This window comes from Octopus bimaculoides, chromosome 3 (genome assembly GCF_046866305.1).
Source record: "Octopus bimaculoides isolate indiv1 chromosome 3, ASM4686630v1, whole genome shotgun sequence".
NCBI classification, from domain to species: Eukaryota; Metazoa; Mollusca; class Cephalopoda; order Octopoda; family Octopodidae; genus Octopus; species Octopus bimaculoides.
This window is the reverse complement of record NC_142930.1, coordinates 139,233,225-139,250,988: the sequence shown is the minus strand read 5'-3', so window position 1 is coordinate 139,250,988 and position 17,764 is coordinate 139,233,225. Positions and strand designations below refer to the sequence as shown.

At 37.3% G+C, this 17,764-nt stretch overlaps 1 long non-coding RNA gene across 3 annotated transcripts in view; it reads right to left on the bottom strand.

Annotated features, from left to right (window-relative positions):
- Nucleotides 1–9,576: 9,576 nt before the first annotated feature.
- The window catches only part of LOC149136748 (uncharacterized), a 52,724-nt gene continuing 44,536 nt past the window's right edge, over nucleotides 9,577–17,764 (bottom strand). The window contains exons 1-2 of one of the 3 annotated variants that reach the window (XR_016241225.1): nucleotides 16,956–17,764; nucleotides 9,577–13,037 (exon numbers count right to left, since the gene is read on the bottom strand). The exon at nucleotides 16,956–17,764 is cut by the window's right edge and continues 15 nt beyond it. This is a non-coding gene — a long non-coding RNA (uncharacterized LOC149136748). Of the gene's footprint in view, nucleotides 13,038–16,740; nucleotides 16,928–16,955 lie in introns of those variants that run through there. The other 2 variants (XR_016241224.1, XR_016241223.1) reach the window with 2 other exon arrangements.

Genomic DNA, 17,764 nt, shown 5'->3' with positions numbered 1-17,764 from the left:
TATATATACATACATATATATATATATATTATATATATATATAGTTTTAGGGAAAAGAACCAAGGTTCATGAACTCATCGATGAAGCTTATATACTGTGGAGCTTAATTTAATTTTAATTTTTAATAAATTGATTTTAATTGAGTTTTTACCTGTAATTTTGGATTTTATCCCTAATATTATTATTATATAACATGATGGAAGATATATTAAATATATATCACACGATGGAGGATATATATATATATATATATATATATTGCATGAGGATGGAAGAATAATATAACACGACCATGGAAGTTATATATAAGAATAGTATAACACGACCATGGAAGATATATAAAGAATAGTATAACATGAGCATGGAAGATATCAAGCTTTAATAGTAGATCACAATATTTTCTGCACTGTACACCAGCTTTTAAGTTGGTGAGTTTATATTCATATACCATTATAGAAGATCATTCTTTGCAATTAGTATATAATTGAATATTTTTCAGTAACAGCCGTATGTGTGTGCTTCATTGGGTGGAATACGATTAAGTCCTGTTGGATTTTTCTGAATATTCTGAATACTATATTTATATATCTTTGTGTGTGTGTATAATATATATATAGATATAATTGTGTGTCTATGAGTGTAATGCCAGTGTTAGAATGGTGGCAGCTGATGAAGGAAATGTTCTCTATGTGGCCTGTGTGTTTTCTGTACTCTGGTTATTATTTTTTTGTCTACGTTTTGTTTGCAACGTCCTGTACCCAGATATGCATCTATATATACAGGTAGATGTAAGTATGTACATACATGTACGTATTTATGCATATACTCATTTATTATTTGTATCATATAATATATATATATATATTTGTGTGTGTCTATGTATGTGTATACATTTGAAGATTAGAGGATATTAAAGATAGGCAGCAAGCCAGCTGTGAGGCAATTAGACTAAAGTGTTGGTATTGGTGTGATGTGGTATGGTGGTGGTGGTGGTGGTGGTGGTGGTGGGTCGAAGGTGTTCAGTTTATCATAAAACATTTTTGTGTCAGTCCTCAGCCATGCAGACAAATGTCTTCTTGGAAGGTGCTCCATTTATAAGAGAACATAGTTGTTTTATTAGTCATAGAAGGGTTAAAAGTGTAAAACTGCTCAAATACACTTTGGTGGCTGTATAATTAGCTGTAAAACCAGATGTCTAATAAATATTCTTCTGTAATTGTTTTATCTCCTTGTGTTCTTCTGCTATGAAAATATGAGGTAGTCAAAGAGTGTCTTTACATGGTTGCTCGAACTGCTTAACCAAATCTCCCTCAAGCCATACTTCAACCATTGGGGTTGGAGAAAGGAAAAGTACACAATAGATAATGTAGTCCTACTTGCCTCCAAAAAAAAAAAAGATGGGATGGTCATGGGTGGAATACATTTGGTCATAGGTGTGCTTGGGTGGAGTTGACTTACTGCTAAATATCTCACCATCATGACTATTACCACCATCACTACCACCCACCACCAACGTTGGGACCTCTATAAGGTCGTTTGATCTTGTAGAAATAGCAACCAAATCTTCCTGAAATCACACCCCACAATCTTAGAATGGAGAAATATTATTGGATAATGCATTAAAAAAAAAAAAAAAAGACGCCAAAAAAAAAAACTGGGAGGCCGGACGATTATGGCTGGATTTCCTTTGATCACAGGTTTGTTCAAAAAGGTACATACCGACCCCGTCTGGAACAAAGTATGGCTGAACTTGGGATTTTGGGGGAGAGAATGCAAGTTCTTAATTCATGTGCTGCAAATGATCACGATATCTGAGACTATAAAAATCTGCAAGACGTTCAGATTTAAAGGATGACGTTTTGAAACAAATCCTTCACAACCTTGTTACCAAGTAGGTAGCTGGTCAAAATTTATTCTAAAATTAAAAAGGGAAGGACATACATACATTCACACATACATACGTGTATAGCAAATGAAAGGAGATCTGGGAATAGACTGTTACCTCAGTCAGCACTCCTGTAAAATACTAGCTAACAAAATATATAGAGAAGGACAATGCTTCATTAGAAGTGTTTCACTCAGACTGAAAATCTGAGAAGCTTCCCTAAAATAAGCGAAGAATGGAGGTATTGATGTCAAATTTATTTTTTGGTTACAGCTGTATCAATGCATACAGTTAATAAATCATTTAACAAGTAGAAAAACATGAATGAGACCAATGATTACGTAACATTGATTATATATCGATTATGTAATGAAAATCTATTGCCATTTCATTATGACCTTTATGAATAAATTAATACGAGAATAACTTCGATTGATTTACCTACGAAAGGTGCTGAGAAGTTCCTGGCTTTAAGGGTGTCGCGAAAGGCCTGGCTGGAGGTCCAACCTTCCGAGTTCTTTTACAAGGCTTAGGAAAAATGAAGGGCTGCTGCAATAAGTGTGAGAATCTGAGAGAGGAAGATGTTGAATAAAATCCTCCCGTGTTTTCTTTTAGCCAAAGCCAGGAATTTTTCAGCACCCCCTCGTATATATAAGTAGACAATTTGACGCGAAGTGTTTATGCGTTTTGCAGAGTTTTTCTTAGAAGCGCAAATAAAAGAAATGGTAAAGATGTTGGCTGCAATACTTGGTAACAGAAATGAAAGTATTTCTTCTACCTTGTCAAAATGATCGTCTGTGTAATTGTGGAGATAGAAATAATTGCCCTTTGAATAACCAATATTTTATATTCTATGAACGTTTACTACAGCGACCAAGATATTTTGTGCTTGGACCTTCCTAGACGTGTAGAAAATAACTACGTAAATAATCGAGATGTGGATTTTGTAGATGGAAACTGGAAGAAGCCTGTTGTGTACATACATGTGTGTGTACGTATGTGTATGTGTAAATGTGTGCGTGTGCGTGTGTATGTGTACATGCGTGTGCATCTTTGTAGTTGTACCCATCACAGATTGGCTTTGGTCGGCCCGAGGCTATAGTAGAAGACACTTGCCCAAGGTGCCACGCAGTGGGACTGAACCCGGAACCATGTGGTTGGGAAGCAAGCTACTTACCACAGACAGTATAATTTGATTCGATAAATATTTGGCTACTTTTCTAGATTTATCCCGTTTGTGCATTTACCTCCTACCACGTGACTTTTTATCATTAGTAAAGCTCTTCGGTGCTACTTTAGTGTGCAGTCTATAGCGGTATCCGTAGTCAACACAGTAAATTGATTTGATCCGTCTACTGAGACGTCAGTTGTTTTTGTGACTTTTCATAATATGAATTTATTACCTGTGCTTACTTTTGTTTTTACCCTTTTGGCTAGATTGGATGCCAATACAAAGATATTAAAGGAAAATGAGTGGCGTTAACAGTGAACTTCTCCAACCACACCTTGAATACATTTCCTTGACAGTACCGAGAAAAGATGCAGCAGATTTGCTTGTGTGTATCGTTAAAGGATTTAAGAGAAAATTGTCTGTATCAGTTATGTAGCACCAATGAATTCCATTACAATCCATTCTCCAATAGGCACAAAGCCTAAAATTTTTGGGGAGGTAACTGATCTATTACATTAACACCAGTGGTCAGCTGGTACTTATTTTATTGACCCCAGAAGGATCACCTCCGTGACCTTGGCAGAATTAGGTCATAGAACTTAAGGCTAGAAGAAATGCTACAGTTCTATATTTAAGAGATGAGGAATTATGTACATTATTTACATTATTTACATTTGACAGATAGTTGTCCTCATCTTGTTTGTTGTTAACACAACGTTTTGGCTGATATAACCTCAAGCCTTCATCAGGTGTCTTGGGGAAATTTCGAACCTGGGTTCTCATTCCTAAGGTATTTTTTGATTTTATTATTATTATTATTATTCAGGTCACTGCCTGGAATCGAACTTGGAATCTTGGGTTTAGTAGCCTGCGCTCTTAACTACTAAGCCATATGCCCACTCTTAACCACTACGCCATATGCCCGCGGGCATATGGCGTAGTGGTTAAGAGCGCGGGTTACTAACCCCAAAATTCTGAGTTCGATTCCAAGCAGCGACCTGAATAATAATAATAATAATAATAATAATAACAACATCAAAAAATACATTTGGAATGAGAATCCAGGTTCGAAATTATCCCAAGACACCTGATGAAGGCTGGAGGGTATATCAGCCGAAACGTTGTGTTAACAACAAACAATATGAGGAAAAATATCCGTCGAATGTCAATAATGTAGAAGAAATGGTGTGAAGCATTTCGTCCGGTGTGCTAGCGATTCTGCCAGCTCGTCGCCTTAATGAATTCCCTCACAATAATGACCGTTAATGTACCATTTAGCATTTTTTAGAAAAGGATTATGATTTTCATGATTACGTCTAAGTCATTACTAATAAATCGTTATTCAACATTATTCAACTTGCATTTATCATCCTGCATTATAAGGTCCTTTCAGTAGAAGTAGACTGCACAACGACGTGTAAAATGTGCAAGGTAGGCTGCACGTTAAAGTGTAAACGGTCAGGTTAAAGTCAAAATGGAACCGTTTCTTTTGTACAACTTGTATTTTATCACACAGGCACACGTTTGGCTGCCATCCTACTTTTTCACATCATCTGATGTTACTCGGTGCTTTATCAATTTAATTATGCAACCATCATTTACCTCAACGCACCGTTAACGTTTGACGGCTAAACTTAGCAAATGCTCGAAATTCTGTCTTCTAGAAACAATCAAAGGTATTTGACAACGTTTCATGTATGTATGTATGTATGTATGTATGTATTTGTATACATATGTATATATGCGTGTGTGTATATATATGTATATATTATGTATGTGTGTACGTGTGCGCGTGTGTGTGTGTATGTGTATAATATATACATACATACATACACACACACACACATATATATATATATATTATATATATATATATATATATATATATATATATATATACATACATATACAAAATTACACGTGCGTGAATATATGCTTCTCACTCTGTCTGTCTGTCTGTCTGTCTGTCTCTCTCTCTCTATATATATATGTATGTATGTATGTATGTATGTTTAATACATAAATACAATGTAAATATATGTATGTGTGTGTGTATATTTATATACATATGTATGTGTATATCTATATATGCATAGGTGTGTGTAGTGTAAATATGGAGAAGTGTGGTGTGGTGTGAGCGCGTATCATCATCATCATCATCGTCGTCGTCATCATCACATCTTCGTCATAGCGATCATCATATTATGTCAGCTTTTCCATGCTGGCACAGTATATTTGTTTACGTATTTTATGCCAAAAACACTGAGTGATCAGTACACATTTGTGTTAAAAGTGTGTAGAATCTATCATAAATGTGCGTAAGTAAACCGGATTATTTCCTCATGCCTAAAGGTTTCGTGCAACTGACGTTAATCAACCAGTTGATCTTAGTCAATCTCCACGAAGCATTTAGGTATGAAGAAATGACTCGGTTTGCCAACACACATATATGCACACACACATATATATATACACAAAATTATTATTAAAAACTGAAATTTTACGCTAATAAAAGTTATACCTCTGCAACAAACATTGAGTACATTTTCGCTTAATTGACGTGTGCATCAGTATAACCTATCTATCTATCTATCTATCTATCTATCTATCTATCTATCTATCTTTTTGTCTGTCCCTCCGTCCATCCATCAGTCCATCCATCCATTCATCCATATCTTTCGTTGACGAAACTCAACATGTCGAAACACCCATGTCCCAGAATCCTTTGCGCTAATGAGCCGAGTGTGTTGGATACACTGTTGTCGTAAATGGGAGAAATGATTCTCTTCTGATAGCGGCCAACATGTTTTGTGTCTGAATCTGCCTAGACGTGTTAAGAATAATCGTTCCGCTAAGATATATTTTGTCGTATGCGGACATGAAGAAAAAATCTCACTCTTGGTATTAATACAGTCCATGGAGGTTCTTCTTCTAAATGTGTGAGCTCGTTCAAACCTCGATTACATCGAACGCAGTTCTTAAACCGTCTTGTTTTTACCAGTGTTTTACAAATGGCGAAATAAATTAATATTTTGATCATGAAACTCCGGATAGCTTTATTTCACAAGGCTTTACTCTCTTAACTGATCGCGTGGTATACTTCTTTTTAAGCTTCATACCACACACACATATTAGTGTCGAGTTCTTTGTTTAAATTACGGCATCATCTCTGAAAATTCTAACCCCCAGTAAGAATAATCTTCTGATGTTCATACATTTGGAAAGATACGAACGACTTCACCATCCTATTTATCTATCTCGCTCCAAAGCTAAGGCCACGTTACATTAAAAACAGTCTTTATTTCTAACCATATTTATTTTGTCTTTTCTTCAAAGAATAATCACTTGGCAGAAAATGTAGGGAAACAGATAAAGTGCTTAACAACTGTAAAAGAAATGAACAGTAAGCTAAAAAAGAAAACGGTGTAGATTGTAATGAATATTAATTTACTGTGAGCCTCGAAAATTTCGTTTAAGCGTGTATTCTTTTGTTGCTGCCGTTGTTAACCCCACATCAGCCTCTGATCAAGCAGGATATGTTCAAACAGTTGCATTGCCAATAGGGGAGCAAAGAGAACAACCGCTCCCCACGAGCACATTTTTCAAAATTGGCGCCTTTTCAACAATTTTCTAAAACACTTTAGTTCACTTGTGCGATAAAAGTCGAATATTTCTCTTCTTTTTTTTTGTTAGGCGCATGACCTTGGTAGAACTTTATTAGACCAAACTCACGTGTTTTAAAATTGTCTGCTCAATTTCCGGTGATATATTGGTGACCGTTGACATCTGAAGAATCGAAACAAACCCTGACGTCATAACCTTTAGACGTTGGACGAAGTTTCGTGAAGTTTTGTTTTTTTCACCTCACACTTATATCAGAAGTTGTAAGTATAGCGGCACAAGCAGTCAGCGCCATGTTGGATGAGATCTAGCGGCAGACATTGCCATCTCCGAGACTGGAGCGAGATCTCACCTGCATCCATTTGCCATGCGCGAGATCACAACGAGGCTCGCGATGGCAAACTGGATAAAACAGCCAAGCAACCAGATTCGATCTCTCTTTTCCCCTGCGACCGCTTGCAGAGCACACTTCACAGGTTGAGCCTCTAGGCTAATCCACTTGTCGCATCTCCTGCGGCAATGGGCCCGCGTAACGGAGAACGACGAATTCACACCTCATGAGATGGCTGCAAAGAGCAACGTACTACACCCTTGTATATATTGTAAATAAAACTAATGGAGAACCTGCGTTTTGCCTAATACTTCTTTACTCGACTGCTGGAGCCTTAAACAACACGAAGAACAAGAAATTAACGGGAGAAGGCGATATTCAACCAATATCGAGAACCTTGCCTCCCATTATATAAGTTTCATACATTATGACATTGTTAGTGAAACACGAGATTAATGAATGTAGAATACAATTACGCATATTGTAACCAATGAAACATTTCGCGTAATATAAGAGAAATGAATTTAAAATGGTCTGGTATGTGTCATGGCGCCTTTAACTTTAGAACCTGGCTACGCTACTGCGTTCAAATGCACTCGAGCTGTGACCGTTCCATCTTTTTTTTTCTCTTTAGAACTACATAATTTAAGACGTCCTTTCTTCATTTGTTGTTATCGTTAAGTTTAGCCCTAGGTTAGCCTCGATCAAGCAGCTGATCTATGATCAAAAGGTTTCAAACTATAACGTTTACTCTTCTCCCCGAAGACGTAAACGTTTACAGTGGACTCAAAATAGGATGTGCACTCAGAGAAATTTGCCTGCTATTTCAAGCCGTTTGAAGGTGCGCATAGCTGTCCCCACTTTATCATGGTGATTACATTTCTCACCGAAAGTTCACGTTGCCGTTCATCTCTTCAATTTGGATAAAGTAAAGACAATATACAGGGAACTGATTCAATCCACCGTTCACTTCTCTCAAATTCTTGGCCTTTTGTCACTGTAAGAAATATTCCTTATGTTATTACAAAAACCAGTAGCATAACTAGGGGAGGGAAGGGTCGAATGGCGGGGTATGAGGAGGGCTTCCCCCACCGACTGATGCTTTTTTGAGGTAGTACTTTTGGGTTCACTGCTTAAGCGTGTATAAGTCTATATTAGAATATTGGGCTGTCAGATAAGTTCATTCGCTTCTTTTTTAAAACTACATTTTTATTTTAACCCTTCCCAATGTTATTTGAATTAAGACGAAAAATACTTTTATCGCAGTGTTTCATGTTTTTGGTAGCTCTATTCTTTCTCTACAACTTTTGTTTATCGTTTTCGAAATTTGAATAAATTTTATTTCTTTTCAGTCTTATGACGATGGAATGCCAAATAGAAAAAAAAAAAAGCCGAACGAATTTATCTGAAAACCCAATAAAAGTGATTTTAATGTCGGGACACAGCTCAACTCACAGTTTTCGATTAGAATAACTTTGACTACGGCCTATGTCAGGGATGTGTCGTGAATAATTGCGCAGTGAGGGCAGCCAGCCAAACTTTGTAAATATAAACTGATAAGAGAAACCATTTAGTACTTATTTATTTTAATTTTATTTTATTATTATTATTATTATTATTATTATTATTATTATTATTTTTTTTTTTTTACATATTTTTGATGTAATTTACTTATTGTCGCATGGAGCTGAAGTGTTATACTTACGGCGTGGTGGTGGTGCTGCTGCAAACTCAAGGTCTGTCCTGGGCGGTACTGATTCTAACAAAGTTACTTTTTTAATAAAACTCTCATATTTTTTAAAGTCTGGGACTTATTCAATCGGTCTCTATTTCCGAACCGCTAAGTTACGGGGACGTAAACAAACCAACAGTTTACTGACAAAATATTCGACATTTTGTTGCCGTTTTTGTTTATCCCTAAATTAGGCGGAAGTGAGCAGGCCTATGATGAAAGATTGCGTTTATCTCCTGGTTATCTCTGACCGAGGAGGCCCATGAACAAGGACATTCTAGCTGCGATGTTGAGTGAGATATGTTTGCTATTCCTAGCAGAATGAGGGATTACGTTGAGGCCCCACTCTATTATTCTAGTTTCAATTTTCACCATCTCATCTTTTATTTGACTACATTATCCAATGTACATTGCCCTTTTAGAGAGAATTGGCTTTTATTTCTAACAGGTCGATCAACCACATAAAAACATCCTCATCGGTTCAATTACTTACTCTTTGTTAAAATCCAATGAATTTCATTCATGAAGTAACTTCACTCAGCAAGTTTAACAGCCCCTTTAACTATTTCAGCCAGATGGAATATTCCTACGCCATTTTCCCTACCTCACTTTATAGATTCTTTTTTCTCTACCTTTGAATACTACTACTTCTTATCTTCTTTCCTCATATTTAATTCGTCCCTCCATAAACGAAATGTTTCCTGTTCTGGTTTTGCCTCAATCTAACATCGCTGCCATACCAGCCTAATTAGCTATAAAACATAGATATAGGATAAGGATAATCGCAAAACTGGAGCAAGAAAACAAACAAATAAACAAGGAATAAGGCAATCGTTACCTCTGTAATAATTTATTTTACGTTCTGACAGCTTATTCAACTGTCTTTCTCTCAGTTCATATTTTCCTTGTCGGTAGCAAACTGAAGAGAGTGGCCCTATGCAGTCGTTTGATCCGCTATAAATAGCAGTACAAATGCAGAATCCAACCCTAACCGTTTTCTATCATTTTAAATAATAAAGGGCACATTCATTTTGGGACAATATCTAAAAGATTGTGAAGTAATATTTATCCTTATTTAAACATGGATATTCTGTTAGAACAAACTATACTGCGGTAGTTATCACGAGAAAAACTCTAATATTGGTGTCTGGTGCAAAATGCACTCCTGTTTGTATCGCCAGCGAGGAGACATCCCCGCCATCTCCAACGCCAAGAGCACCAGATCACGTTATTTCGATTTTTTTTTGGTCTTGTCAATGAAGGACACTCGTCCGCTACAGACAACAGCGATTCATCTCCCAGCCAGTGAATATATAGAATAACAGTGCTTACAGGTTAATCGCTGGTGTCGCGATTAACTTGTGAGCTTGTTAAAAAATATTTGATGTGTTAAATTGTTAAGGAGAGATTAAAGCAACTTAGACTTCTCAAAGTATGGTACAAAGGACAAGCAACTGGTAGTTGAGAGATTTGGACGAGATGTGTAACGACTCAGATGTCATTCAATAGTTGTCTGTAGCTTTTTGACCTTTTATCTTTTACTTGTTTCAGTCATTGGAGTGCGGCCAAGCTGGGGTACCGCCTTCAAAACCGACCCCAGTTCATATTTTTTAAAGTCTGGGATTTATTCAATCGGTCTCTATTTCCGAACCGCTAAGTTACGGGGACGTAAACAAACCAACAATGTATGTATGGAAGCCAGATGCATACATACATACATACATACATACATACATATGTGATGGCCATCCACTCGTGACCGAGGAAGACCATTGCCGACCTTCAGGAACATTGTGCGCTCTAGGACTAATATTTTGCATTTGTGGCTCCATTGGTGGCTAATGAGCCCTGCTCTTGACAAGCATGCACGACTGCAAACATTGCAAATCAATCTTTCCCCATTCACATACATACATACATACATACATACATACATGCATACCATCATAGAAGTTAGCTGCCCTGCAGATATAAATATCTCTTTGAAAATCAAAGAAAAAAGAGGCTATTTATGGACAACTGCTTCGAAATCTCCAGCTTCTATATCCAGACTATGAATTCATATTCATACCAATAATAATTAGAGCACTAGGTTTTGTTAGTAAATGCTTAAAGGAGAATCTGGATAAATTGGGATTTTGAGAAAGAGAAATCGACCAGCTAATTCGTACATTACAAGTGCAATCTGAGTGGAACAGTAAGAATATGTAAGGGTCTTCTCAAGTTCCAAATGTGAATTTGTCTACGTTAACTACATTCCAAAGATGAAACCTAGTATCATTGTTGGAAATCGGCTCCTTCCTCAGTGAAAGATTTATAATATTAAAAAATAGAAGAGATATACATACATACATACACATATACGTACAACCGGTTTCCACACACAATACGTACAACCGGTTTCCACACACAATTTTCGTCTATCAAATCTACTCGCAAGACATTAACTGGCTCGGAACTATAGCAAAAGATACTAACCCAAGCTGTCGGTAAGTAGGACTGAACCCAAACCACATGGTTGCAAAGCGAGCTTCTTAATCACAAAATCATGCCCGCACTCTCGATAGAAATTTCATAATTAATTCAGAAGATTTAACATGTATGTATGTGTGTATGTATGTATGTATGTATGTATGTATGTATGTATGTATGTGTGTGTGTGTATGTGTGTGTGTGTGTGTGTGTGTGTATGTATGCTACTAATGGTTCTACTATTGGCTACAATATAGCCGAATGGTTAAAAAGTTCCCTTTGTGATCACAAGGCCCAGAGTTCTATACCAAACACAGCCATCTTAGGCATTCTTCAAGTTTTTTCTACCCCAAAATATTTTTTCGTTAAGATTTAATGTCATTGTTGCTGAATCATTTCTGCAAATGTGAATGCAAGTGGATCGCCAACAGGACCGACGATGAGTTATTCGATAAACTGAATTACCGACTCATTTCAGCCAACTGGCAGAAGACCAAAATACTCTCGTGGTAACATGCTAACACACGTTTTCCGTCTCCTCTCATGTAAATGGTATTTCATACACATGGAGAGGCTATAAGTGTCTCGGCAAACGGCCACGTTACTAACGCCACATATATTTAATGAAATATGTATGTATGTATGTATGTATGTATGTATGTATGTATGCATCTCTCTGTCTGTCTGTCTGTCTGTCTATTTATCTACCTACCTACCTACCTACCTACCTACCTACCTACCTACCTACCTACCAGGTTGAGTCAAAAGATTTTTGTTTGAAGTTTTGATTAATAGTTAAAACAAATTACATGCACAAAACGTTTCTTCATCGAAATATATCACATCGTATTCTGTTGTCTGTTGCCATCGTTGTGCCAGAAGCACAACTCCATGCTTATACTATTTGGCTTGTTTAGAGTAAAAAAAATCTCCCCTGAACCCGTTTTCAATCTCATCCATATTGTTCAATCTCCGTCTGTGCAGGAAATGATCCATGGCTCAGAAAAGGTGGTGATCTGATGGTGCAAGGTCTGGGCTGTAGGCAGGGTGAGGCAGCAATTTTAACACTCCAAGTTCCTGAAGTTTGCGCTTGGTCACATTGGCAGTGCGTGCTGGGGCATTGCCATGCTGTAGGAAGGTGCGTCTGCTGTTAACCAATACCAATTAGCGGGCTTTCAAAGCATCATATACTCGCTGCAGTTGTTCATAAAGGTAGTGTTCACAGCATGACCATTTGAGACAAGCTCAAAGTGCAACACTTCCTAGAAATTCCACCAAGTGCACAGCATGACCACTTTTGTTCAAACCGCCCTTGTTTGATATCAGGTTCTGAAACTTGGCCAGGGCGAAGCCACTGATTTCTGTTATTAGGACTATGAAAACAGATCCAGTTTTCATCCCAGTTACAATTCGACGCCAAACAAACGAACATCTCGAAGATTTGCTAGCAGTTGTTTGCATGTGTTCACACGCCGTTGAACCTGGTATTTGGTTAATTCATGAGGAACTTCTCGACAGCGCCTCTTCACAAGGAGGTGTCGATTGATGGTGCAATTGTGAAGAACCATGTTCAACCGACAATGTATTATGAGTGTTTGTGCTTGGCTGTTGTTCAACTATTTCAAGCAAGGCCTTATCTTCCACTACAGAAGGTCTCTGACTTTGGTTTGTCTTCGAGGCTGGTGTCACCTTTCTTGAAACGTCTGACCAGTTTTGCGCCACACACCATTAATTTCTTTTGTCTCTGCCCTTGCACTCGGTTCTTTTTTTCAAAGGTAGCGTAAAATGGTTCTGATTGAAACTTTTTTTACCGTTCATATTCAAACTGTAAAATAAAGAATAAACAATTCATCAACGATTGGACAAGTTGTATCAAATTAAAGATATAACATATAAGTTGAAAAAATCGTAAATGAAAACCCGAAAAAAAATTTTAATTCAGCCTTGCATGTCCATCCATCCATCCATCCACCCACCCACCCACACATATTTCTGTGAAAAGCATATTTTTATTTCTTTATTCCTCACAGGGAGCTAAACATAGAGAGGACAAACAAGGACAGACAAAGGGATTGATTAAGTCGATTACATCGACCCCAGTACGCAACTGCTACTTAATTTATCCACCCCGAAAGGATGAAAGGCAAAGTCGACCTTTGCGGGATTTGAACTCAGAGTGTAACGGCAGAGGAAATACTGCTAAGCATTTCGCCCGGCGTGCTAACGTTTCTGCCAGCTCGCCTGTGAAAAGCATGTTGCCAATAGTATTACTCTATTCATCATTAGAATTCTCTACAATAGGCTCTAGACCTTCAATATTTTCTTCAAATAATGCATTGTCTTCAATATCATCTAGGTCAGCCATTTTCAGTCATTTTCACCATGGCTCGCCTAGGAACTTTTCAGATCCCTGGACCCCATTCTTCTGAAACTTACAAATTTCTTCCATTGATTTCAATACAATATGAACAAATAGATAGCCAGTTGCTCCCTTCAAATGTGGCAATGTTCCACAAGGGCTCCCATTTAGGATAACTGATCTTGAGCATTACTTGTTCAATATATTTCAATGATTTGCCAACCACTTCTTTTACAGCTTTGCATAAACTTTTATTAAATATCCATGCATTAATAGATCTCTTCCTTCTTCCTATCTGTGTCACTTCAAAATCCGAAACCTGCATCCACAGTTCTTTTCCATTTTTTAAAATAGATCCTTGAAATATCTTATTGAATGAGATAGTTATGACAGCTAAAGCTTCAGATATCTAACTTCTCTTTTATAAAGCTTATTCTTAAGAGGATAAAACTGGTCCCTAAATAACCTTTTACCTTTTACTTGTTTCAGTTATTGCATTGCAGCCATACTGAGGCATTACTTTGAAGAGTTTAGTCGAACAGATCGTCGGCTAAAGTATATTTTTGTAAGTATGGTACTTACTATATTGATATCTTCGCCCGAATCGCAAAGTTACGTGGTCGTAAATCGGCCAAAACCGGTTGTATGCCCGTGGTGGTGGTGAAGAACAAACACAAAGACATACACAGTTATTCGAACATATGAATAATAATAATAATAATAATAATAATAATAATAATAATAATATATATATATATACACATACACACACACATACACATATAAACGACGAGCTGCCACACAGTTTCTGTCTACGATATTCACTCACAATGAGTTGGTCGACTCGGGGTTACAGTAAAAGACACTTGCTGAAGGTGACGCACAGTAGGACTGAACCCAAAACTACATGGTTGCAAAGCGAGTTTCTTAACCATGCAACCGTGCTTGCAGTCCGTGGACAAGATATCTCAAGAACCACTGGATGGATTCAGATAAAACTTTCAGGGATGTTTGGCCTTGTGACTGGCATGAACTGATTAGATTTTGTGATCGATCCGGTACCGGACAAGGATTCTGGATTATTTTTCCTGTTTTTCTTTTACTTAATTTTTGAGAACGGTTGGGTTTATTTTTAGTGTTATCGTTTGTGAGAGCAGTCAAGCTTATTTCAGATATTCTCATTTTAAAGATTATCTCTTACTAATCGTTGGGAGGACGTTGGTGTTGCCTTGGCGGAGGTTTGCGCTCTCTGATTGCTCATGTTTCCTTTGAATTTAACTGTCTTGTTTGATGATACTTCAAATTTCATCTATATTTGCTGTCTGTGAAAGTTCAAAATTATTTTCTTGCATTAAGTAACACACATGAGAAACTCAACAAGTTTTACCATCTTTCTGGTCTTGTTCTAACATTCAGATATAACTTTCTGCTCACATATCTAGAGTATTATGATATTGATCTATTACTCATCGATAACTCTGTTTATATTACCTTTGCGAGCTGGCAGAATCGTTAGCACGCTGGACAAAATGTTTAGCGGCATTTCGTTCATCTTTACGTTCTGAGTTCAAATTCTGAGAGTCCGACTTTGCCTTTCATCCTTTTTTGAGAGATCGATAAAATAAGTATCAGTTGATCACCGGGGTCGATGCAATCGACTATCCCACTCCCCTGAAATTGCTGGCCTTGTGCCAAAATTTGATACCAGTATTATTCTCGAATGATGAATAACTCTTTTAATAATATACTGAAATGCTGAAATGCTCAGGATTCTTTGTTCTACCACACGTCTTCCCCTACGGATACACTCGTGTACATAATTACATTTATATATACACCCATGCGTTGAGGCGCAATGGCCCAGTGGTTAGGGGAGCGGACTCGCGGTCATAGGATCGCGGTTTCGATTCCCAGACCGGGCGTTGTGAGTGTTTATTGAGCGAAAACACCTAAAGCTCCAGAAGGCTCCGGCAGAGGATGGTGGCGAACCCTGCTGTACTCTTCCACCACAACTTTCTCTCACTTTTACTTCCTGTTTCTGTTGTGCCTGTAATTCGAAGGGTCAGCCTTGTCACACTGTGTGACGTTAAGGGTACACGTGTCTGTGGAGTGCTCAGCCACTTGCACGTTAATTTCACGAGCAGGCTCTTCCGTCGATCGGATCAACTGGAACCCTCGACATCGTAAGCGACGGAGTGCCAACAACAACAATACACCCATGCGCACAAACACATACACACACACATAAAGCAATAGATATGTATATAATGTAATTAAATATATTATAATGTGTGTGTGTGTGTGCGCGCGCGTTTGAAATATTGATTGTATTGTGATGCCATAAACAAACATACACACATTCATGGATAGAGGCAATTTTTTTAAAAGTCGACATGGTTAGATGACACCACCCTGACACACTTTGCAACTATGGATGGACGGAGAGATGGAAGCCTGTATGGAGGAGTGAATGTATGGATGGATTGAGAAAGTAGTAATGGCATAGATCGATCGCGATTGAATGAATGAAATTAAGGTCGGACAAATGAATTGATGGGATGGATAAATGGAACAAGATGAAATCGATGGATTAGAATTTGATGATCGGATAAAGATGGGTGAACAGATTAAGGTGAGAATGGACGGATTAAGGTGGGAATGAATGAATTTAGGTGGGAATGGATGGTTTAAGGTGAAAATAGACGGATTATGATGAAATGGACGGATTAAGATGAGATTGGACGGATTAAAGTGGGATGGATTAATATGGGATGAACGGATTACGATGGAATGGGTGGATGGATTTATGAACTGATTGAACTTATATATAGATGGATTGAGATTGATGGATCAATGGATATGGTTTGATTGAAATGGAGGGATTAAGATGGGTATGGATTGAAATCATTTGATGTAAATGACTCGCTGCATATGGATATATGAATCGATGGATCGATGGGTATGGTTAGATAAGGAGGGATGGATTGTTGGACAGATAAACAGACAAGTAGAGATAAGCAAATAAGCAAGAGACAAATAGGTAGAAAAATATATGAATATGTGTAAATGTGAATGTGTGTGCGTGTATGTTGTATGTGTGTGTGTGTGTTGTGTGTTGTGTGTGCGTGTGTAATATTTCAATAAAGTTAGTAAAATATCTCAATGCTGCCTTGATTATGCGAAAAAGGATGTCTATAAATCCCGGTCTGGTGTTTGATGTACCACTGAAGATATAAAAGAAAAGACCAGAAAGAACGGCCTGTTTATAAGAAGCACGATAAAAAAAAAAATGACATCATAATAGAATGTATCAAATTTTGCACCCACCAAAAAATAGCAAAGAAATTAAAACGAAACAGAACAAAACAAAATAAAGCATTTTACCAAATCTATAATCCCACTTCTGTATTGAAAACTAAGAATTAACATGACGTCATAATAGAATATTCCGCATATTATATAATATACTGCAAAATGTCTGGATTCGTGAAGTTATTGGAAGTCATGAGCTAGTTTAAAAAAATGTTTATTGACGAAAGGAACTTAGAAGTTATTATCCAATAACTTCTAAGTTTTGGGCGTTGCCTCAAATTATTTCTGAGGGTGGGCAACAATCGATGAAATCGACTCCATTATTGAATTATGAGAGAGCTCCAACTGTCTGCTATACTGATTACTTTTGGACTGAGTTTAAAACCCTGCTGCCGTATAATTCTTTCTACTACTGCAGTAGTTCTCAACCGGGGTCCGTATGACTTCTGGGCGTCCATATAAGATTTTTTGGGGATCCACACTACAAAATAGTAAATTAGGGACCCACAATAGTATTTTAAAGGCACCTAACAAAATTTTGCTTTAGATGTATGTATTGGTTTGTATTTCATCAAACAGCTAAGTTTCTTTCTTTAACATTTTACATAATTCAACCTACACAAGTTAATGTGTGAAAAACCAAAATATGAATTTTGAAAGAAGTTTCTACAAAACTAGTTTTTAAGCATCGAATAACTATAGGGGTCCACCAGAATAACATAGTAACCAAAGGGGCCCATAGATAAAAAATGGTTCAGAAAACCTGCACTATAGGAACAAGGCCTCAAACCTTGGGTTAGTAGGACAAGTCGATTGCATCTACCCAATGCTTCACTGGCACTTATTTTATCGACCCCGATATAGTCAAATCATCATGAGGT